We start from the raw sequence: 23,356 nt of genomic DNA, 5'->3' as shown, positions 1-23,356 counted from the left end.
CTATAGTTACTTGCCCATTTCATTTATTTCCACACACCCCAGAGAATTGCAATACCTTCTACATCTCATTCATTGACTATAACATGACCCTCCATTCTTGGTTAGACAGTTTCTAAGTGTAATTAGAATTATAATAATTAGGCATCTATAATTATCAAGACAACCCAGAAATGAGGGAGAAGAGAGAGTTATTTCAGTGCACAGAATTCAGGGAATTTTTTGAAAAGCAGATATTTGGCATTTGGCAAGTATCATAGTTACTCAATGTTTGTTGTTCATAAGCACTTATATATCTGTTCCACATGATGAGCATGTCAACAAGCATCAACAAATTGACAAAATATGACCTCTCTGTATAGCCCACTAGAAATTTCCATAAAGTCATAAATAGATGGACCAGGTTTCAATTTTCTTATCTGTAAGATTTTTTTGGCTTGGGCTAAATGATTGCTAAAGTCCTTTTCAAAGCTATTAAAATAGTTCAAGTGTGAGGTGATGAGTGTCTGCATGAGGGTGGTAGTAATGTCAGAGGAGAGAAGTGGGCGTCTGTGAGGGATGTTATGAAGATAAAGCTATGAATAAAGGATGTATATGAATTTACATTAAACATGCATCTATTTTGCTGTTGTTTAGTTGCTCAGTCATGTCTGACTCTTTGTGACCCCATGGACCATACCATCTGGGGTTTTCTAGGCTAAGATGCTGGACTGGTTTGCCACTTCCTTCTCTGGTGGATTAAGATGAACAGAGGTTAAGAGACTTGCCCAGGATCACACAGCTAGTAAGTGTCCGAGGCCGGATTTGAATTCAGTTGTTCCTGACTCCAGGCCCAGTGGATCCATCCAATGAGTTGCCTTGGGCTGGCCGGACAAAGCTTCAAGGCACTCTGAGGGAAGATGCATGGGCAAAGGGAGCCAAACCACCACCTGCCACTCTACTGACTCTATCTTCTGACTCCATTGGAGACTATCCAAGACCCTTTGCCTAATACCCCTGGAACAGCAGTATCTCCATCCCCCGTAGTGCTGCTTCTAGAGTGGTCCCCATGCCAATCACAGAAGGGTAGGGGTCCATGAGTAATCCCTGTACTTCCAGCCCAGGTGAATTAGGGAGACCCAGTATTTTTTAAAAACTGCCTTGACACAGTGCTTTGTGCACAGTAAACAGTAGAAACTTCTTCATTCATTCGTAATCTGTGTATAATTATAAATAAATACAAATACAGTTACAATATATTTTCATGTAGTCTTTGCCTGCATATCTAGAAGGTACTTAATATTTGTTCTGTTGTATACAAAAAAAGTGAGTCAGTCAGAAAACATTTATTAAATACCTACTATGTACCAGGCACTGTGCTAAATACTGAAGGTACAAAGAAAAGCAAAAGACAGACCTTGCTGTCAAGAAGCTCACAGTCTAATGAGGGAGACGACCTGAGAGTAACTATGTACAAACAAGACATATACAGAATAAATTGGAGATAATTAACAGAAGGAAAGCACTAGTATTAAGAGATAAGTTGGAAGAAGCTTCTTATGGAATGTGGGATTTTAGCTGAGACACGAAGAAAACCAGGGAAGCCAGGAAGTGGGGGATGAGGAGGGAGAGAATTACAGGCATAAAGGACAGTAAGTAAAAGTGTCTGGAGATGGCAGATGGAACGTCTTGTTTGAGGAACAGCAAGCAAGTCAGTGTCACTGGATCTCAGAGTATGTGGGGATGAGTAAGGTGTAAGAAGATTGAAAACGTAGGAAGGGGCCAGGTTATAAAGGGCTTTGAAAATCAAACAGAGGATTTCGTATTTGATCTTGGAGATGAGAGGAAGCCACTGGTATAGATTTAATAGTAGGGTGACATGGTCAGACCTGTGCTTTAAGAAGAGAAATTTGACAGTTGAGTGGAGGACAGATTGGTGTGGGGAGAACCTTGTGCCAGGGAGACCAACCAGCAGACTGCTGCAGTAGTCCAGTGGTGGGGTGATAAGGGCCAGCACCAGGGCAATGGCAGTGTCAGAGAAGAGAAGGGGGCATTTACCAGAGATGTTATGATGGCAAAAATTGACAGGAATTGACAACAGATTGGATATGGCTGCAGTGAGAGAAAGACAGGGAGAGAGAGAGAGAGAGAGATTGAGAGGGAGAGAGATTGGTTGAGCATGACACCTAAGTTGCAAGTCCCGAATGACGGGGAGTATGATGTTACCCTTTTAGGGAAGCTAGAAAGAAGGGGAAGATTGGTGGGGGTGGAGTGGGGAAGAGGAAGTGAAGAGATAATTCAGTTTTGGATATGTTGATATAGGAAATCCAGTTCAAGATGTCCGATCAGTAGTTGGAGATGTGAATGTGGAGGTTAGAAAAGCTTTTTCAAGTGAAAATGCTATTATTGCTAGCCACCCTTGAGGTTATAATTTCTTGATTTTTCTCTTTATTTTTTCTTACACATTAAAATAGTATCAAACTCCATACCCTATAAATATACTGAGAAAGGCAACTCTTTTGTTGCTGGAGGGAATCAGGGCAAAGATCACTAGCCCTTTTTGGTATTCTCTACCTAGCTCAGCTCTTGTGATTAGATGGTATCCAAGAGGCATGATGGGGATTTGAGAAGTCTCTCCTCATTCCAGCTTATTTCCAGTTATGAGTGCACACAGGTCATTTGTCATTTTGCTATTTAAAGCCCTTGAGAATGATTTGGGAAGTCTATAAATACAATAGGAAATAAAAAGAATTTCCTGACAATACAATGATGAAATAACAGGTTTGTACCAACAAAGAAAACAGAATGGTAACAGACTGAGAGATGTAATATATTAGATCACAGAATTAGAGCTAGAAAAGACCTTAGAATTCTCCTAGCCTAACTCTTTCATTTCACAAATGGGGAAGCCTAGATAAGAAATGGAACTCATCTAATATTATATAGATAGTAAGTGGTAGAACCAGGAATCAAACACGGATCCATTGAAAATCCAGAGGTTCTTTCCACTGAATTACATTAATTGGGAATAACAAACAGATGGTATAGTGGACTTGGTAATGATGGACTTGGAATAAGGGAGACCTGAGTTTAAATCCTGCTTTAGACACTAGCAAGATACTTAACCTCTCAGCCTCAGTTTCCTCATCTTAAAATGGGGGATACTAATAGCGCCTACCTTTTGGGTCACTGTGAGGATCAAATGAAATAACCTATGTAAAGCATTTTGCAAAGCTATATAAATGCTAGCTATTATTATTAGCAATAGAGGAGGAATGGGAAGTTCAAAACACAAGGTTTTCTTAAAGGCTTTTCTAGGTACCTGGCTGGGTCTGGTCTGACTATCAAAAGAGATAAATTGAGGCTGTGGGATGTTCAGCGTTGAGGTCCTAACTGCTGCCACAGCTCTGCAAAGAAGCTGCATCACAGTTGAAGACCAGCAGATGGTAGCAGTGAGCAATCTAGGTAACCTACCCAGAAGAGACTAGATGTTTTGAATATGTGTTCATCAGAGAACAGCTCAGTGGAGATGCATAGCAGAGAGCAGTATGATGATGTTACCAAGGACTAATTACTTTTCCTTTTGGACATTTGTGGGTTTCTTTAGAACCATCCATATCTATTACTAGACACTCCCATTTGGCATATTCAAAAGGCAAGTAGGATCTCCAGGCTATTAAGTCCCTGCAATGGTTCTGTGGTTTGTGAGTCCTGGTTTGAATGTACAGGGCATTCCTAAAGTCTGGACACATAGGAAATGTGGAGTTATTGCATCGAGTTCACATGACTCTTGTGAAGCGCATCAACCTTTGCATCACAAATGATGGAAATCATATTGAAGATGTTATTTGTTAATATTCCAATTAAATAAAATGTTGAAAATTTCATTCATTTCATTTCTTGAAAATATGAATTTTTGCCTATGTGTTCAGACTTTAGGAACACCCTGTATAGTTCTCCCTTAGAATACAGAGGAGAGTTTCTCTTTGTCTTCCTCTCATATTGCTCGGTCCATTAGGCTTATGTGGGATTGTAGATCTAGCCCAAAGCAAAATTTCAGAGCATATAATGTATTTTTTTGCTTCCCCTCTTCCCATATTTCTCTCCTTTAAGATTCGTTCCTCCTCTTTTCAATGACTCCCACAGTATGTTTCAGGTTCTCATGATGGCAGCTCGTCCAGGTTTGTTCTTCCCCAGCAGAAGCCCATGTTCCAGTCCTTTCTCAATATCTTTCCTCCTACCAAAATTTCTCTTATCTTTTGTCTCCCATTCTCTTAGGATCCTGCTTTTTTATTTGATGAATTTGATAAAGCAATCCCTGTTAAAGAATGAATGAGTGATAATATATTTTTTTAAAAGATATCCTTCCTCTATAACAGGAACCTTCTGAAAAGAACACCTTAACTCAAAAGAATAAATCTAATGGTAGACTTTATATGCAGAGAAGGGGATATAGTGTTGGGTATGTACTTTTAGTCCCTCCCTAAACACTCCATGTAGGCATAAAAATTGCCTCCTTTGACTAGGGCTTGCTCTGTTTGGCCATACTGTTGGATCTAGCTTGATTACTGGGCCGGGTAGCCAGACAGGCACATTTTCAGTGTTAACTTCTGGCATGGTAGGGAAGAAGTCTGAAGGAAAGAGAGTTTAAATGAGACTCAAAGGCCAGGTATAATAATGATAATAGCTAGATTTTATATGGTGCTTTAAGTTTTGCAAAGCACTTTATAAACTTTATTATTTCATTTCATTCTCACAATAGCCCTGGGAAATAGATGCTATTATTATCTCTGTTTCAGAAGATGAGGAAACTGACTTGCTGAGGCCACACAGCCAGCAAAAGTTTAAGATCAGATTTGAATTCAGGTCTTTATACACCGTACCAACTATTTGCCTCAAAGTCTGGATTTATTTCCTGACTGTGTCCTACTTGCACCTGGAAATTATCATGACAATTGTGCAAATACTGTATAGTAGATATATATAGTTGAACCCTGTTATTAATAGTGGATCATATTTATACCATGCTTTTAAATTTACAAAGTAAACCTTCCTCAAACTTGTGTGAAGAAGTGCAAATCCTACTAACCCCTTTTGACTTTTGAGGAAACTGAGGCTGAAGTGAGTGATTTAGCCATATTCACATAGCTAATAAGCAGCAGATCTGGGGCTGGAACCTAGGCCTTCTGACCTGAAGCCTAGTGCTCTTTCCACTATTCCAACTGCCCTAGTTATAATGTCCATTTGTGTGTCCCATTAAAGCCCTGGAAACAAAACAATTACATCCATTAAGATCCTGGTTGTAACTGCAATAGCCTAGTGGGTAGGTCTTATCTTATCCCCTTATACCAACTTCTTCAAAAGGTGTTGGGCTGTATTTTACTACCTCTTTGATTTCAGCACAGGGACAATTACTATTCCTACTAACTCAGAAATGAAATAATTGCAGCTTGAATTTGTACTGCATTTATTGATGAGGAAACTGAAGCTCAGAGTGGTGAGGTGGTTAGAATCAGAATATGGATCCAGGCCTCCTGGCTCATCAAACTAGATAAGAAGGAGCAGGAAAGCAGAATCATAAAAGATGGTTCAGAAGCTGTGGGAGATAGCTTGTCTCAGCATATCATGTACTGAAGACATTGCTTCTGGATCTAGCACTATTCAGTCAGGGTCTTCCTGTTGTGGGTAGCCATAAATAAGATGCTGTTCTGGTTTGTTTCTCTTTAATAGATATGGCCCTGAAGAAGTAATCGATAACCTTGTGTCACACTGGTATTGACATAAAGGTTTTCCCAAAAAGGCCAGTCCTATTTAGGTATGGTGTTTTTTGGTTTTGCTTTTTTAGTATCCTTTTATTATTGAATTTGTTTGAAGGGGAATTAGATGACAGCAATGGGGGTGGGGAGATGGTATTAGCATCCAGGGGAAATGTGAGGTGTGTTCCTTTCTCAGTACTGCCTGCCCATCTGCAAAAAACTGGAGGATACACTGGCTCTGATCATATATAACTTTTGCTCTTTTCAGAAAATAGTCATTTACTGGACAAGAAAATTGCCATCACAGAGTGGAAATTGACTAAACTTAAGAAATGAACCCCAAGACGTTAGTTAGACTGCCAGGTCTAACTAAACTCCAAGGACACTGGGTATCCTTGGAATTGGCCCAGAGGTTCAAGTTGAGAGTTCTGTGGTATTGGAGCAGACATCATAGTTCCTAAGTCCAAGCAAATTCCAAATGTCTAAGGATTCTCCAGGGAGCCACTGCTTCTTTGGTGAGCGACTTGTGGTCTTGGAGCTCATTGTAGCAAGATGAGCAGGAGTCTTCCTAGGCTGTCCATCCTTTATCATGACTCCAACTACCTGCAGTGGTTTGCTGTGGGCCTTGGTCATTGGTGAAAGGTCATTTCATCTGGCCAGCCCTAGCCAATGAACCATACCATTTTCCTTCTGTGCCAGCACAAACATTCTTCCTTCTCCCCCCATCCCATGCCCCTTTCCACCTCTTGTTCCATGAATAATGATGAGCTCAGTACTACTATTGGCAGTAAAGGGGAGGGAATAAGTATTTATATGCCATTTACCATGTGCCAGGCACTGTGCTAGGCATTTTTACAAAAATAATCATTGCTTCTAGAAAAGGCACATCGTTCAACTGTCCTGTGGCTCTGCTCACCAACGGAGTGATTTCACCCTTCCTTGCCCACAATTCCCCAATAAGTTTTGTTTTCCTCTGTTAGAGTATAAGATTCTTATGGGCAGAGACTATCTTTTTTTGTACTGGTATCCCCAGCACTTAGCCCAGTGCCATGCATGTAGTAAGCACTTAATACATGCCTTTTCCTTCCTTCCTCCATTGTGAGTGAGAAAGAACTTCCTAGTCATTACAGAGATTTAGAAATGGACTTTAGTCAGCTTTGTGAGCTCCCCATCATTTGAGGCATTCCAGAAAAAGCTAGGTTATGATGTTGGAGAGTTTTTATATATGGGAATTATGTATTATGTAGGAGTTTAAACTGGTAGCTCCTTCCAGGTGCCTTCCATCTCTGAGCCTGTATGGTTCTATAATCTATTTTATTCCTCTATCCCTGTAGATGTGCAGGAAATGACAAAAAAGAGGTATATCTCCAAATATCACATGGTTAGAATCACTTTCATCCTGTGGACTTGATCTCATGGTTTCTTTTCTTATATTTTTTCTTTCATAAAACTTTTATTGAACTCCTCCTGTGTTCAAGGAGTGTGTAGTATTAGAAGCTATTCATGACCTTATTGGCAGATATTTTGACTGTGTATAGTGAATTCAGATGAATTCAATGAGTGTTCATCCAGATGTATTTGTCTTAATTCGCACTGAAATATTAATTCAACAAATATTTACCATCCTCACCCACCAACTCCCAGCCCTCACACTGTTTGCAGAACACTGGTTTGGGTACTCATGGTTTATCTCCACATTGGATTGTGTAACTTACTTTATTGATAGTGTCCACCAAATACTCTCCAAGTTTCCCTACAGCTAGATTCCAACTTGTTCAATGGACATAGCAGATTTGCCAGCTCGTGCCTTGTTCAATAAATATTTATGGCTATTTAACACTTCAATCAATGATTTAGATCTATCAAGGCATAAGAAGGCATGCTTATCAAATCTGTAGATAACACAAAGCTGATAGAGAGAGCTAACACACCAAGAGGAAAAACCCAAAAAGACAGGCTAGAACACTGGGCCAAATATAATATGAAATTTAATAGGGGCAAGTAAAAAAGTCTTACGATTGGGTTAAAAAAATCAGCTTCACAAATACAAGTAGGTATGGTGTGGTGAAACATGAAAAAAAGTTTGTATGAAAAAAAGATATGGGATTTTGGTATATATGTCTATGTATACGCTGTTTACTCCATTAGAATGTAAGCTTCTTGAGGGCAGGGATGATTTTCCCTTTTTCTTTGTAGATCCACTTTTTAGTACAGTGTAAGCATTATAAGCATTTAGCTTGTTGACTAAGTGATTGAGTGACTGATTAGTGGACTGAGAGCTCAGTTTGAGTTTAGTTCATGATACGGTGGTCAAAAATCGGAATGCACTTTTGGGTTACATGAAGAGAAATAGCTTACAGGAATTAGGAGATAAGAGTCCCGCTATACCCTGCCCTGGTCATAGAATCTTAGATTTAGAGCTGGAAGGGAGCTTAGAGGTAAGTTAGTCTAACCTGACTTATTTTGCAGATGAATAAGATGAGAAGTTAGGTGATTTCCCCAAAGGGTAGTAGGGTGGTCCACTTCAGATTTAAGTCTAGGTCTTTTAGGATCCAAATCGAATTCTCTTTTCACCACATCGTGTTGCCTCCATGTAAATAAAGGATTGTGTTCAGTTCTAGTCACCACAGTTTTGAAAGGACATTGAAAATCTAGAGGCAGTCCAAAGGAGGGACTCAGAATGGTGAACAGCCTTGTGTCAATGACCATATGACATCAGTTGAAGGAACTGGGGATGTTTAGCCTAGGGACAACTCAGTGGAAGACTGAATAGCTCTCTTCAAGTATTTATGGGTTGTATTATAGAAGAGGAGGTCAGATAATTCTGTTTGGTTCTGGAGGGCAGGACTAGAAAAGCAATGACTAGAAATTGCAAAGAGCAGTTAGTTAATGGGCTCCCTGTCACTGAAAGTCTTCAGGCAGCGGCTAGATGACCACTTTTTGAGTATGCTATAAAGAGAATTCATGTTCAGGTGTGGGTTGGACTAGATGACCATGGATGTCCCTTAAAACTCTGAAACTCTCAGATCAATTGATAAACTTTTGGAATAAAGTATGAGGCAAACATTTGAGAGACAAATTACAGAGAAAGTGTTAGAAAGTGAAAGATATTCATCTTGGGCAGCAGGGTAGTTCTTAGGCAAAATTATGAGCCAGGCAAGTTTGGTCTTCATTGTCCTAGTCTTCACATTTTGTGTAATTTTTTTAACCTTTGATACACTCCACTTATTCTCATATTCAAGTCCCCAATCTCCTTATTCTGTCTCCTATACACGCATCAAAACCTTTGGTCAAGTACTTCATTCATACTAAGGATAACTACCTGTATGGTGCTGGGCAAGTTGCTTAACTTTTCTAGGCCTGTTTCTTCATTTATAAAGTGAAGGGGTTGGATTTGATGGTGTCAGAGGCCCCTTCAGTTCCAAACCTATGATATTTTTTATCTTTAGACCGGGAGAATGAAGCTCTAGTGGTGAATTAGTGAGTAGATTAGTGGGATGTTTTTGGCCTAGGGTAGAGGATGATGAGACTTTAGAGCAGGGATTCATAACCTGTGATCTACAAACTTGTTTGTTTGTGTGTGTATTTGATAACTATTTCAATATAATTGGTTTCTTTCAAAATTCTCTGTATTTTATTTTACGTATTTGTTCTGAGAAAGTGTCCAATGATTTCACTGGACAAAGGGGTCTATGGCACAAACAAGTGTAAGAATTTCTGCTTTAGAGTGAGGGTCCTTTCAGGAAAGATAGAAGCATAGTATCCTCAAACTGATCTGGTAAAGAATCTCACATAACTTGAGATATGGCCTATTCATTTTCTCTTCATATGTAGACCTACTTGTTTTGCTCAGTATACTCAGGATAAACCCAACACACACCTTACTTTCTATGGACATCAGGTAAATCCACTTTTATCAAAGGGGATAGTACATGGCTTTAGTCTCTCCCAAAAGTCTGGGTCTGGCAGTACCAACAATCAATCAACTAACCAACATTTATTAAGCACCAACTATGTGTCAGGTACCTGTTAGATTCTGGGCTTACAAAGACAAAAATGAAACAGTCCTTACAACTAAGAAGCTTGTGTTCTGTCAGGGGAGACAATATATTCAGAAAGTTATGGATCAGATGTTCAGTATACAAAATAAATACTAGGTTAAAAAATTTTAGCGGGGAGGAGGGAGGCACTAGCAGCTAGGGGATCAGGAAAGATTTCCTGTAGAAGGTGGCACTTGAGCTGAGCTTTTAAAGTAACTGGGGATTCTAAGAGAAAGGAGTGAGGAGGGTGTGCATTCCAGGCACAGGAGATAGCCAGTATAAAGATGCAGAGAAAGGGGATGGAATACTGTGTATGAGGAACAGGAAGAGGCCAATTGTCTGGACCTTGGGATGTGTTAAGAGTGGTAAAAAGACTGGAAAAGTAGGTCAGAGAGGGTTGTAAAGGGCTATAAATGCCAAATAGAGGAATTTGCATTTGATGTTGAAGGGAACAGGGAACCAATGGGAGTGGGGGAAGAGGGAGGGGGGAGGGGAAAGGAGAAAGGAGGGAGAGGGAGGGAGAGAGAGAGAGGGAAGAGAGAAGGGAGTGGGGAGAAGGGAAAGAAATGGGGGGAGGGAGAGAGAGGGAGGGAGAAAGGGAGGAGGAGGAGAAGAGAGAGAGAGATAGAGAGAGACAGAGAGAGAGAGGAGTGTTACATAAACCTAGAGAGGAAAGTGTCCAAGCAAGGACAGCCAACAGTATCAAGTGCTGCAGAGAGGTCAGGAAGGATGAAGATGAAGAAAAAGGCACTGCATTTGACAATTGAGAAACTGATTTGGAATTCTGGAGAGGTCACTTTCTGTTGAAGGAGGTCAAAAGCCAGATGTAAAGGGTTGAATATGGAGAAGGGGTAGAAAAGAGAAATATCCAAAAACTTTTTCTTTAGCTCATTTAAACATAAAAATCTTTTAGTTTATCAATGGAAGCATTAGGTTATTTGAAAGTATAATAATGGTTTATCTTTTTAAATCAACAATAAACCCAAATGCTAAATAGTAGATTCAATATGTATTTCATATGTTTAGATTTAAAAAAACTATTTAACTACAGAAACGAGTGCCCTTACCGAAAATCTAGGTAAGCTACCTGGTCTTTAAATGGGAATGGTTTTAAAAGGTTGCATTAAATGTCCCAGAGACTTTCAAATTCAACATGTGCCAACCTAACCTCCAAATTCTTTCTTCTTCCAAACTTCACAATTTTTTGTATTAGGCACCACTATCCTCCCAGCCTCCCAGACTTATAATCTCAGCATTAGTAATAATAACTAACATTTATATACCACTTACTATGTGCCAGGCAGTGTGCTAAGTCCTTTACAATTATCATCTCATTTGATCCTCTCAACAACTCTGAGACATAAGTGCTATTATTATCCCCATTTTACATTGGAGAAAATCAAGGCAGAAAGGTTAAGTGACTTGTCCAGGGCCACACAGCCAGTCAGGGTCTGAGGCTGGATTTGAACTCAGGTATTCCTGATTCTAAGCCCAGCACTCTATCCACCCTACCACCTACCTGCCCCAATAACTCTCTCTTAGCTCACCTATCAATCAATCAGTTGTCAAATCTTTCTGTTCCTATGTTTAAAACATCTTTTGCATCCAACCCCTTCTCTCTACTAGAAAACCCTACCATCTTAGTTCAGGCTCTCATCCTCTCTCACCTGTACTATTGCAATAGCCTCCTGATTGGTCTTCCTCCCCCCAGTCTCTCCCCACTCCAGTCCATCCTACACACTGTTGACAAAGTAATTTTCTTTAAATACAGTTCTGATCATGTTACTCTTTTACTTAATCAACTTCATTGGTTCCTTATTGACTAAAATTAAATAAGATTAAATATAAATTCCTCTGTTTACCTTCTAAAGCCCTTCCCAATCTGGCTCAAGCCTATTTTTCCAGCCTCAGTGGGCATTTCTCCCCCTCCCACATTCCTCTTTTCAGGCAAACTGACCCTCTTTGTTCTTCACACAGGAGCCTCCATCTCCTGTCTCCAAGCCTCTGCTCTAGCATTCCCTGCCTAGAATGCCCAGCCTCCTCCCTTCCCCCTCATGGAATCCCTCTCTTCCTGTAAGATGCAGCACAAATATCACTTTCTACATGAAGCCTCTCCTGATTTCCTCCAACTGCCATGCCCTTCCTCCCCAACCGCCTAATATTTAACTATTTTGTACTTGTTTGGATTTATTCTGTATATATTTTTCTGTGTATTTATCCTTGTTTCCATTAGGATGTCACCTACATGTCCGTAGGGATTGTCTCATTCATTGCATCTGTATTTCCAGCACCTAGCATGTTTCCTGGTACATAGTGGACACTTCATAAATGCTTTTTGATTGATAAAGAAAACTTGTGACCTTTCCCCAGCTTTTCTTTTCTCTAGACTTTTTAAAAAGCACTTTGTTATCATGGTACCATGAAAGGAAGGAAAAGATTGCCGATTATTAGGTGATTGGGGCTATACAGGCAGCCTCCTCGGGGTAATTAACAATGAACATAATCCATTCTATATGCTACTCTAGGGATTTTTTAGCAGATCGACCAGTTATAAATCCTGAATTGGCCAAGCTGGCTGTATATCATTTGAAATAACCTGGTGATTACCAATTCTCCATTTCACTCTGTGCTGTGTAAAAATGGTGAGATCTGCTAAGGTTAATGTCTACAAGAAATTCTTGTTGCAAATAGCCTCTCCACTTCTGAAAACTAAGTGATCTCCTTAGTCATATCATCCTAATGTTTCACATTCTAATTTTCCTTTCAGAGTTGGCCTAAAGTATAAGACCTCTTATTAGTGAAAACCTAACAAGGATAATTGCAAGGCAAAAGGCTGGCTCATATCTGCCTAAATACCCTAAAACTCTGTCAATATTCTCTGAGAACGTCAGCATGGATAGAGTAGATTAAAAGGATGATAATGAATTTTACTGCAAACAAAATTAGGTTTCATCAATGTGATTCTGTCCCTTCTCCCCCACATACTTTCTAGGATTCAATGAAAACTAATTCTTTCCTTTTCGGTAGGAAACATGTGATCAGCTTTTTCCATACAATCTCTGTCAAATTTGTTCTCAACGGAAGCCTTCCTTAATTTATTTTGTTTCATATAAAACCTCCAGTCTCAAAGACCCTAACCAGGTCCCAAGTAGGTCTCAATTTCCTAATTTCCCGGAAGGGAAAAATACATCGAGTCGTCTGAAAGAGATTTTAATTCTTTTGTTGCAGGGTACCTATTACCTACCTTGCTCATGACCTGATCTCAGATGTCTTCTTCTTGGGTATTTTCTGCCGGTAATTCCCCTTGAACCACAGTCTAGAAAAAGCCACAGATCACAGGAGAAGCTTTGGTGCACAGTCATGTCTATTCTCTGCCTTTCCCCTGGCTCATTGCCTGCTTCCTGGTATAGAGACAAGATGACGTTTTGCAGGATTGACTACTAAACCATCCACCCGCCCCCAGCCCCACTCTTAGCGCCCCTCCCCTTTTCTTTCCAGGGCTCTGGAATGTGTCACATGGGAAATCGATCATGTGGCTTAGTGGAAGAATCTAACCATCTCCCTACCCCCTTCTTTTCAGCAACAAAGCAGCAGAAATATCTGAACTAGATTGGTTGGTTCTAGGCAAGAAAATCAGCATGAAAAAGGAAGCATTTACTAGTACACGAAAAAGCCCCATTCCCTTTCTGTTTTCCACCTCAGGTTTTCATCTGGGTTTTCCAAGATTTTCAGGTTAAGGATGAAAATAGTACTTTCTCCCCCTATCATTATTCCATCCCACTCTCTAATCACTATGAAGACTGTATCTGACCATTGAAGAGAATAGTTACTCTGACTTCAGAGCTGGAAGGATGTTCCTTTAACTTCTCTCAGAACATTTTTACCCCAAGAAGGACAATATCTTCAGCACCAAGGACAGCATTGTCCCACCTGCCCGAGAGGTGATTAAAGGAATTAGTTGATTTCATCATTTGGTGAAATAAGAGGTTTTTTTGCCCTGCATGTAACCACAAGTCAGGACATATTTTTAAGATTCTGACTTCCTTTCCCATTAATTGATTGATTATGCAACACAATGTGCTTCATTTCCCTTTGAACCAAGGGTTACTCCTCCCATATCCTGCCCCCCAACCACTCCCTTAACTCCCTGTATTTTCCTGTTGAAACTTTTAAAATATCTGACCTGGATTAGGGGGCAGGAGAGTTTTTATCATAATAAATCTAGATTTACACCCATATTCATGTATACATGTATTTATACATATGTACATATGAACAGATGTGTTCTTGTGCATATTTATGAGCCTTTGTCCTCTTCCCTAGGGCCTCATAAAGAGTAGGATTTACAAAGTAGGAAAGAAGCCTCTAGCTGTGTATTTAGCATCTATCCAGCTCAGCTGATGTCCCAGTTGCCATGGTGTTGTGTAACTGCTAAAGAGGATGATTTCTTTCAATGATGGTCACCATGGGACCCCAGCAACTGAAGAAAGGCAGAGAGAAAAGGACTGAATGGGTGAAGGGGATTTTCAATTAACATTTCTAGAGCCAAATTTACCTAATGGGCCCTTTCACTGCTCAATTGTTACTGACCCTATACCCTGAAAAGATTTCAAAATTAATATGGAGACAGCAAACTTAACTCACCCCAAGCCCCATCACTTCTAATGTAGAGAGGCTATTTAAAATAGTGCAACTGGATAAAAGCTCTAGCTTCACAAAATAATTCTGGAAAGAATATGAGAAATAGATTCCTATTCAAAGTGGAATATCTGGACATCTTAAAGCTTAGCATTTGATACGTAAGGACTGAATGATAATAATTTTATTTTCTTGAATTAAAAAAGGGCAAATACCCTAAAAACATTAGCTCTAGGAGGGGCTAGTTTTTTTTAATGAAAGATTGAATTAAAACTTAAATATAATAAAATTTGGGTACTCTTTTAGGTGTCATTTGAACTATTTTAGTTTCAAAAATTAGTCACAAAGAATTGCCATTTTCTTTAAGACTGGCACTTGGCTGACATCTAATCAGCTGTAAGATAATTATAAGCATATATATGTGGGGAAAATTGTTGTGAAAATACTAACTTTCAGTTTGTAAAAATTCAGGCCCCAGCTGAGAGTGTACTTTTCATGTATCATTTTTAAAAATCACACTTGGCTCAATGTACCATCTTCTAAAAGTAACTTTATTATTTAACAGAAGATTTTAAAAAGCAAAATCCATTCAGTAGAGCATTCTAAAATATACAAAACATACCATTTTGGCTTGTTCCACATTTAAGAAAATCTATTTTTAAAACAGAGCATCAGAAGCCATCTAGTCCATTATCTAATCAAATCATGAGTCCCATGTACAACTCAAGACAAAGTTATTATATAACCTCTGTTTAAAGACATTCAGTGAAAGGGACCTTGAACCCTGTAAATTGACCCAGTCCATTTTCGGTTAACTGTTAGGAAGTTTATCCTTGTGTGTTCAGACAAAATCTGCATCCTTAACATAAATAAATTAGTATCATTTCTCAGTGATTTACAGAATCGGGCATACAGATATGCCTCAACACATGTCATACATACCACAGAGACAGCCAATATAGAAATCATGTTAAAAGTCTGTTATCCTATCCCATACTTCTAATCCTGTGCTCACTTTTGCCTAAATATACCATATTTTCTTTAGGAAAATGAGCCAGACAGAATGAATAAGTCAAATAGTAAAGTTGTTCTTTTCTTTACACTCAGATACTTTTAAAAGTGCTTAGAGATTACTATTAGATTTGGATTATTTAGGTTGTGCCTACACAGAAAAGAGTGAAGTAGATATTTGAGTTTTTGGTGCAGTCTTGAGTAGCAGGCCTAGTTTGGGTGTATGTAGTTAAACGTTCCTGAGGAAGGAAATGTAAGAACTCTAGAATAGTTCTTTTCACCTTCGCACAAGAATAATCTTTCCTGTTACGGATTTAATTTATTTATTTACCATTTATTAACTTTTATGCTCACAGGTTTTTGGAGACTTCATGTTTTTTTTTGGATTGTCTGTCTTCCTCCTCACCCACACTGCTATCCTCCAGTATTATATTTACTATATGGTCTGTCTCTTCTCTCTACCCTACTATGTATGACAATACTAAGTGACTGATTCCAGAGCCAAAGGAAAAAGTGATAACTCTGAGAGAACAGATTCCCTTTACCCCTGATACAGCTACAAAAAACTACAATTAGAAATGTGTATAAAATGTACCTTTTAGAAAATGTCAGCATGAGAAGACAATTGGCAATCCTCAATAAGGACAGTCATTGACAGAGAATCTAAGATAAGCCCCTATTACATCATTACGTGTCTGGTGAGCTCTCAGGACACCTTTTTAAAGTACTCAAATGCACTTTTTTAATTCGGGTACAAATTTACCTGAAATCCACAGAATTTCCTCATAGACTGAACAAGGATGGGATTTCTAGTGTTAAAATTATCTAGACATACTAATTGTGATAACATAGCTGTTGGTTAGTAGATTTTTGAGGACTTCATGGAGGTACTCTGACGTAGTGAGACCTCAGACAGTTGATACCTATCTTCAATAGTTTTGACAGGGATGTGGACTAGTGGACTAGAAGTTCAGCTACAGCCCTTAGACCAAATCCTGCTTGATGCCTGCTTTTGCAAAGCTTATGAGCTAAGAATGGTTTTTACATTTGGAATAAAGTTTTAATGCATCTAAAAATGTAAAAACCATTTTTAGCTTACTGGACATCTAAAACAGGTGGCAGCTGGATTTTGGCCCACAGACCATACCTGGATGAGATTTACATCTCCTTTGGAACAGTAATCTAAGATCTTGGGTATAGTGAAGCCACTTGGCTGGACTAATTTAGGTAGGTATTGGTGGACTCAATTCAGGGCAGATTGAATAACAGAAATATAATGGGAGACTGGACAGTGAAAGCTCAATCCTTGGAGCATGTGCAGTATGAACCAGTATGTTCTGCCTACTGGTAATTTGAGTGGAGGCTTGTTTGGGGAGACTAATTCCAGAAATGTGTGGTTATCATACTGACTTATCCCTGATTCAGAGCATAAGTATTCTGTGACTTGCATGGTAATGAAAAGCCTTTTAATTGGTTGCTGAACTAGAACTGTGGATTCATGTAAAAGGCTTAAATGGAGGAATTCATTTCCCCACTAGTCTCCCTCCCCTCCCCCACCCCTACCCTCATTCCTTCCCTATCTCTTTCTGCTCTCTAGTGAGAAGGTAGAAATCTTCTAAGTGGTAGAGTCCCTTCTGCATCTGCTCACCACGTGGCATTGAACACATGGTGTTTTGTTTCTTTTGTCTCTGATGTGTTTATTCTTTCCTGATACAAGGTTAATGAGCATTATTTATAGAACAATCTTTTGAGTTTCAAAAAGTTGGAAGAGGCACCGGTGGTCCACTGATGAAAGTTCCTAGCAGAGCTTGCCATAGTTGTGGCAACCAAGTCTGGTGAGGAGCCAGCTTTGAGGGGCAACCCACTTGATCTAGTTTAGCTGCAATTTGACTGCATAGTGCTCTATGAACATTTCTTAAGTGACTATTGCATGCAAAGCACTGCGTTAGGTACTGGGGATGCAAAGACAAAAACAGATAGTCCCTGCCCTCAAGGACCTTACATTTAATTTGGGGATGTATCAGGAGTCCAAGTAACTGTTGAGTACAAGAAAAACTAAGGAGAGAGTACTTACAACTAGGGGGTGAAATGGGGTAGGAGTAGGGAAGGCTTCATGAAAAGTGGAGGTGACACCTGAATTGATCCTTGTTAGAAGGATTCTGTGATACAGACATGAGGGATAAGTGCATTCCCATCATAGGGAACATTTTGGATGAATGCATGGAGGCATGAGATGGAATATTAAATTCTGGGATCTGCTAGTAGGACAGTTCATCTGGAACACAGAGTTTATGAAGGGGAGTGGTATCAAGTCTAGCTGGAAAAGCAGCTGCGGACAGATTGTAGAGGGCATTAAGAGCCAGGCTGTTTGTATTTTATACCATGGATAATGGAAAGCCATTGAAGATTTTAGAGCTGGGGAGAAGCATGGCACAACTTGTGCCAGGAAGATTATTTTGGCAATTGTGAGGAGAATGAATTGCATGGAGGAGAGACTGGAAATGATACCAATTGGGAGGCTATTGCTATTGTTCAGGAGAGAGGCAGGGAGGGCTTGAACTAAGGTGGTGCTTATGTGATTGCAGAGAAAAGGATAAGATGAAAGAGAAGTCATGGAGATACATTAGTAAGACTTGGCAACTAATTGGATATGGGGGATAAGAGAAGAGGATTAAGTCAGGTATACTCCGAGATTATGAAGAAGCTGGTTAATTAGGAAGATGGTGGTACTAAGCACAGTGCTTTTAGAACCTAATAGTTTAATAAATAAATGCTTATTGATTGGTGCCTTCAACAGAAATAAGTGTGTATAGGAGGGATAGGGTTGGGAATGGAGGGAGAGACAATTAGTTATTTTGTGGCCTTGAGTTTGAAATTCCTGCAAGACACCCAGGAAAGCATATCATGTAAGCAGTTGAAAATGAGTGACTTTAGATCAGGAGTAATATTGGGGATGGATATATAGAATGAGAAGTCATTTGGGTAGAGTATCATCTCTTATGGATGATACTCTATGGAGTATGATAACCTTATGCAGATGATAAAATATCTAAAAAAGAGAGAATACACAGAGAAAAGAAGAGGACTCAGGACAGAGCCCTAGGAAATATCCATGATAAGGAGGAAGCTGATTCAGCAAAAGAATCTGAGCAGTCCTACAAGTAGGAGAACCAGCACTATGTCATGGAGGCCAAGCAGAGGCAGTAACTGGGAGGAAAAAGTAGGTCAGGATTAAAGGCTATTGAGATGTCACAGAGGATGAGGATTGAGAAAATGCTTGGATTCAGGCATTTAAGAGATCACTGGTAATCTTGGACAGTGTAGTTTTAGTCAAGTTGTAGAATAGAAACCAGATTTTGAAGGACTGAGAAGTGAGAGAATGGTACAGAAGAAAGTGTAGATTACTCTTTAAGGAGTTTGACAGTAAAAGATAGAAGAGACATAAAACTATAGCTTTCTTTCACTCATTCATTTAACAAGCATTAATTAAGAACCTAGGGCAGCTAGGTGGTGCAGTGGATGGTGTGCTGTACTTAGAGTCAGGAAGACTCATCTTCCTGAGCCCAAATCTGACCCTAGACACTTACTAGCTGTGTGATCCTGGGCAAGTCACTTAATCTTGTTTGCCTCAGTTTCCTCATCTGTAAAATGAGCTAGAGAAGGAAATGGCAAACCACTCCAGTATCTTTGCTAAGAGAACCCCAAGTGGGGTCGGGAAGAGAAAGACACAACGGAACAACAACAACAAATTGTTGTACAATGTGCCAGGTGCTAGAAAGACAAAAACAGAAATGCAATGGTCCCTGTGTCCAAGAGTATAAACTCAATTGGAAAAAAACAACATAGGTTCATAGGACCAAAGATTTAGAACAAGAAGGGACCCTTGAGGCCATCTAGTCCAGCCTCCTCATTTTATAGGAGAAGAAACTGGCCCGTAGAGGTTAAATAACTAGCAGCAGGCCACAGAGGTAGCAAGCTGCAGATCTGAGATCTGAGCCCATGTGCTCAAATCAAAATCCACTGGCCTTTCACATTCACAAACACTATTTTCATGTACACAGAAAATTAAATAGAGAAGGTATAATTTAATACCTACTTTGTCTATATACCTGGGAAGGAGAACACTAGTAACTAGGAGGATCTTCTTCCTACAGGAGATATCACTTGAGCTAAACTTTGAAGAAAGTGGATTCTGTGAGGCAAAGAAGAGGAGAGAGTAAGTACATCCCAGACATGGGAGACAGCTTATGCACAGGCACAGAAAAAAGAAAATGGAATGTTGCGTATGGGGAACCATAAGTCTAGCCAGGTTGGCTGCAATATAGTATGTAGAGTTCAATACCTAATGTCAGTAAACCCGAATTATATTTTTTATATCAACTTGCCAGGCCTATTTCTATTAGTTTTAATTTTCTTAAGGGCTACCTGAAAATCAGTTAAATATTTCAATACCTGCTACTTCAATTTGCTCAGTGATGACAATACTTCATCCTGAGACTTATGGAACATTTCTTTTTCAGATCATTACAAATTCGTGAGCATCCTTTACTTTTAGAAATGCTTCTTGAACTTCCTGAGAAATTGTTATAGGCTGTTTTGTAGAAATGATTTTTCTTACATTTAAAGTGGCATCTTAACATCTAAAAATATTTCATAATTATTTGTGAATTTTGGGTTCCAAGATCAAGTAAGCTGAAGGAAGCGCTGTTGCAGGAGTGGCATCTCCCAGGAGGAGATGGTGCACAGAAACCTGGTCAAGAGTGGTATGGGGATACTCTAAGAAAGCAGGCTGAAGCCAGTGCTGTCTTCTGTAGGACCATTTCAGGGACCAAAGCCTAAAACCAGTGATTTCCAGTTAACTGATTGCAGAAGGAAACAGGAGAAGATGGGTAGGTCAATAGACATTAACCAAACACTTACTATGTAATGAGGCACTGTGAGCTCACAATCTAATGTGGGAGACAATATACAAACAAGCTGTATACGGGATAGACTGCCTTAGCTGGAGATCCAGGGTTTTAGGCTTTGGTCCCTGTTCTGAGAGGCCAGGGTAGAGAGTGAATTTTAGATCCTTGATTATTGGAATTCACACTTGTTGATGACCCCCTTGTTCAGAGTGCTGGCTCACTTCACAACTATTTGCAGAAGCTAATGTTGGCTTCCACAGAACGGTTCTTCTCAGCCCATTTACCCAAGCTCAGTTGCGCTACCCCTCTACCAGCTTCCACACACTCTCGCTGCTGTGTGTGTGTGTGTTTTGTAATGCAGTTTGGATTAGTATTTCTTTTTCTCTTTGAGTTTCTTTATAGTTGGTCTATGTGGGATCTTATTCTTATGTTATCTGTGGTGTGTGTGGGAGAGCTGGGCTCTAATATGTCCTTTCATGTTGCAATCTTAACTAAAAGTCACCCAAGATTACTTCTCACGTTGCTCAGTTGTCTTCATATAGGGCAATGGTCAATGCCCTATATAATATAATTCCAATTGATTGAGGAGTTTTCTCATTGTTGTTAGGCAGCGGCTAGGTGGTTGAGTGGAAGGAATGCTGGACCCGGGGCTAGGAGGATCTGAGTTCGAATCCAACCTTAGGCACTTCCCAGCTGTAGGACTCTGTACAACTCATTTAACATCAGTCTGCCTTAGTTCCCTCCTCCATGAAACGGGGAAAATAATATCATCTACCTCCCAGGGTTGTCACGAGGATTAAATGAGATAGTATTTGCAAAGTGCTTGGCAAACCTCAAAGTGCTATGTAAATATTATCTATCTATCATTATTATCGAAGTTGTCGGAAAACTTAATTTGATCAAACTGACAGTATCTCCTTTACATAAATATAAAGTATTACGACGACAATATAAGAATTTGAAGTAATAGGCATGGCTTAGAATTATGAATTAGTTAACTATGAACTAGTTAAATTTCAGTGTTTTGACCTTCTGCTGCCCTCTTGTGTGTGTTCCACAGTGTGGCAGATCCTCTCTTATCATCTGAGCCTCAGGCAGTCTTATTACTAAAGCTTTCCTGTCCTCCAGTGGCCACGAATGGTCTAGCAAATCGTTGTTTCTATTCCATTAGCAAAGTGAAGAACAACTATGATGATAAAAGTTTCCAGGTCAGAAAAGTGACTTATGAATAAAGCCAAAAACAAAAAAACCAACTTAATACAAACTTCAATCAACTTAAGTTCCCCTCAACCTCAACAGAACAAGAATGTGCTCAAAAGTAAGACCTGGGAGAGATACAGGCAACACTTCTTTAAAGGTCGCCTATTATAATGGAAAGAATACAGGATTTGGGAGTCAGAAGATGTGGGTTTGAATCCAGGTTCTGTGTCACTTTTGGTAAGTCAATTATTTGGGTTTCAGTTTCCAAATATACAAAATGAAGGGGCTAAGCTAGATTTTCTCTAAGGTCTCGTTCGGCTATTAGTTAATTAAAATCACATCAATGAACAGATATTAACTGGCCTATGTACAAAGCAATATGCAATGTACTGGGGACATAAATTTAAAAAAATAATCCTTGCCCCCAAGGAGCATGCATTTTACTCATAAAAATAATCCAATGATGCATTAATAGCCTTTAATATTTACAATTTCAGTAAAAGAATCTAGCAGGAAAGGGGGGAAAAGGTCAAACAAAAAAAAATCTACATGTGTGACATATCCAGAATTTAGACTATACTCACACACATATAAACATGTATTTATACTGAGACTGGCAAAATGGAGAGATTTTTGCCCCTACTGTGAGGAAGACCTGTGTTTGAATCCTGCCTAAGATACTGACTGTGGGACCCCTGGCAAGTCAATTAACTTCTCAGTGCTCTAAGGAAACTCTGAGAGTATAAGTTGCAGAGAAGGCACCAATCTACATTGGCAGAGATTTTCTTCATCAGGGAGTTCTCTATATCAATTATGTTCCAGGACCAGTAGGCCTGTCTGTCCATCTATCCATCCGTCTATCTATCTGTCCATCTATCCATCTCCATGGCTATGAAATAATCTCTGTGTAATCAGCATAGGCAGCCATTTGGGGAATAGAGTGGAAAGGAAGACGGGGGCAGACGTGCTATTTCATTGGGGTGGGGAACTACCAGAGAGGGAGAACAATTGCTCTGTAACCAGTTGCCTGGGGAAGTCAGACCTTAAATGTTTTGTCCAAGGTGACGTAACTAATACCTGTCATGGGCAGGAATTGAACCCAGATCTTCCTGACTCTGAAGCTGGTGCCCCATCCATCATGACACACTGCATCTCAAACAACCATAGGTGATAGATAGGAAATAGTGGCTTTTTCATTTTAACCTAACTTTGTCTGGATGAAAATCTGAAAGAATTGGAGAGGAGATTTTGGGAAGAGCTTCCTTTCCATGACCTTTCATGTGCAAAAAAGATAATGAAGTTGAATAAATGTGAATTGATGGCCATCATTTGTTTCCTTCTGTTTCTGAATTTCAGGCATGCAAGTTATCCCACTATGTTTTGAATATTAAGTCAATATTTGTAGAGATTATTACTATTATTGCTAAGATTGAAAGCTTAGTTTTTCATGTTTATTTCCTATTCTCAAAATATATGTATGCTTGGCAATCTTGTTACTTACTTCCTATGTTTTACTTAGACGTTAGGATTCTTTGCCTGAAGGAACTTGACCAAAGTTAGCTTTATTTATTAAACACTTCCCACTTGCCAAACATAGTGCTAAATGCCATGAGAGAAATAAAATCTAAATAAGTCTCAGCTCTCTTCATGGAGCTTATAGTCTAATAGGGAATAGAACATAAACATGGATGATTGTAATATACAATATGATGAATGTATTGGAGAGAGGCATGTGAAGACCATGGGTAGAGAAAGTACCAACAAGGAAGATCAGGGAAAGTACCATGGAAGAGGTGAGGTGGCACTTGAATTGGGGAGAAATTTACCA

The 23,356-nt window shown here is 39.4% G+C and overlaps 1 protein-coding gene across 2 annotated transcripts in view; it reads right to left on the bottom strand.

The window, feature by feature from the left end:
- GPR19 (G protein-coupled receptor 19) overlaps positions 1 to 23,356 on the bottom strand; it is a 68,024-nt gene that overhangs the window by 22,373 nt on the left and 22,295 nt on the right. The window contains exon 1 of one of the 2 annotated variants that reach the window (XM_036759476.1): positions 13,017 to 13,245. The exons of the other annotated variant lie outside the window; for it this stretch is intronic. The gene's annotated coding sequence lies outside the window, so the exon portion shown is untranslated. Of the gene's footprint in view, positions 1 to 13,016; positions 13,246 to 23,356 lie in introns of those variants that run through there. 2 annotated transcript variants of the gene reach the window in all.

The sequence above is a fragment of the Trichosurus vulpecula genome, chromosome 5 (genome assembly GCF_011100635.1).
Source record: "Trichosurus vulpecula isolate mTriVul1 chromosome 5, mTriVul1.pri, whole genome shotgun sequence".
Taxonomy (NCBI): Eukaryota; Metazoa; Chordata; class Mammalia; order Diprotodontia; family Phalangeridae; genus Trichosurus; species Trichosurus vulpecula.
The sequence above is the reverse complement of the archived record's forward strand: the minus strand, read 5'-3'. Positions and strand labels throughout refer to the sequence as shown.